The following is a 1,829-nucleotide window of genomic DNA, read 5'->3' as shown; positions in this document are numbered from 1 at the left end:
TCTTTTCTAGATAAGGTATTCAGATCTTACAACTTGATTAATTTTGAAAGTGAAATATTTGACTCCATAAAAGTAAATCTGAAAAACAGATGACTCTAAATATTGCATTCATCAGTCTTTATTCCCTGTTGCTTCATTTCCACTGGCTACAGAGCACGAGTCGGCCATCGGCGCGGCTGACAACAGTCGCAGCGCCGTCCGCGCGGCGTTGATCCTAGCCATTCCTTTCTGCTTCAAGGATGCCGTGCAGACAAGTTGTTCGTCCACGAGAACGGAGATGATGTTCAAAGAGTCCTTCATCTGGTTCTTGATGTCTACCTTCGGCCGTGTTTTTGGCAGAGCATGTAGAGGGCGGCCACCGGCTGCTCCACCACGGTCTCCTCGGTGATGATGGGTTCCAGTATCCCCGTAAAACCTTCTAGAAGGTCTCGAGGTTGTAATCACAGTCGATGTAAACGGCGGCGGCAAAGGACTCGACGATGTTGGCGAGCACTTTGGGGGCCTTGATGGAGCCGTCGTGCTGCAAACTCCCTGCGTCCTCCATCGCTTCCTTCATCACCATCGCCGTGAAGTACTCCACCAAGTGGTCGAGGGTCGCGGAGTTATGGCGGAGGAAGCGGTAGAGGCCATGGCGGATGGTAACGCGGGCGAGCTTCTCCGTGGAGATGTTGGCAGCGCAGAGGAGCATGAGGGGGCCAAGGCCGAGGGAGGGGTTGGTGAGAAAGAAGAACTTGGTGACTACGAGGCCGAGGGCGGCGTCGCCGAGGAACTCGAGACGCTGGTACGAGGGCTGGCCGTCGATGGAGGAGTGGGTGAAGGCCTCTTCCAGCAGCAAGCGGTCCTTGAACTTGTAACTGCCGAGAAGGCGCTCGATCGCCTCCACCTCCTGACCTCCATCGAACACTTCGATTCCGCCATCAGTTGTCGTCAAATCCTGAAGGTGGCGCTTGAACGGTTAGCCTTTGTTTTTATATTAAGGCTTAAGCCTAGGAGGAGATGGCCGCTAAAAAAATCGAGGGAAGCATAAGAAGCGTGACAGAGGAATCATTTTCTAGTGTGAGAAGCTGGTCAAAAGAATTGGTAGGCGGTTGCTGCAGCGGCGACCAGTACGACAGCTTTGCACCACTACTCATTTTCTGTGATGGAACTAATCCGACCGCGGCCTTTGCTTACCTGAGAGCTCGGAGGATCCTTATTTTGAATGGATCCACTGGCCGCGGTCTGCATTGAGGCCAGTAGTTCGACGACAGAAAGAGAGGCTTTTTCTCCGAAATGTGATTGATGAATCTGTTCCATTCTGACCGTTCCATTCGTTCCGTTTTGGCTGTTCTGACCGTTATAACGTCGAAAAATGATGTTTCAAAGCAAATCACATTATGGGGGTGTTTGATTTAAGGTTCCTTAGATATAAATGTTCCGTTGAGTTCGAAATTTATACAATAGACAGATAATGAGGGGGTGTTTGGTTTAAGGTCCCCAGATGTAAATGTTCAGTTGAGTTCTTAAAATTTGTGCAATGGACATCATATGAGTGTTTGGGTTTAAATGGTGAATGTACATATGAGGTTGGGGTAATGGAAAATTGGGGGTTGGCAAAAAGGACCTATAGAGGTCTTTTTTGCCAACCTGAAAGTTCAAATTACACATCTACCCTTGTAAAAAATATATAAAATTTTTTTCAAATTTTTAGTAAGGGTAAATAAGTAAATGGACATCCAAAATACAACTCAACCTCGTATTCACCAAACACTCCATTTACATTTACATTTTCTCAACTTTTTCTCAACCCCAACTATACATTTACATATTTTCAACCCCAACTTTCCGTT

The 1,829-nt window shown here is 47.4% G+C and overlaps 1 pseudogene; it reads right to left on the bottom strand.

Annotated features, from left to right (window-relative positions):
• Positions 1-111: 111 nt before the first annotated feature.
• LOC141819578 (ribonuclease 3-like protein 2) lies at positions 112-1,296 on the bottom strand (annotated as a pseudogene).
• Positions 1,297-1,829: the final 533 nt, after the last annotated feature.

The sequence above is a fragment of the Curcuma longa genome, unplaced genomic scaffold, assembly GCF_044706935.1.
Source record: "Curcuma longa cultivar G26 ecotype Majalengka, Jawa Barat unplaced genomic scaffold, ITB_CL_G26_1.1 contig_9092, whole genome shotgun sequence".
Taxonomy (NCBI): domain Eukaryota; kingdom Viridiplantae; phylum Streptophyta; class Magnoliopsida; order Zingiberales; family Zingiberaceae; genus Curcuma; species Curcuma longa.
The sequence above is the reverse complement of the archived record's forward strand: the minus strand, read 5'-3'. Positions and strand labels throughout refer to the sequence as shown.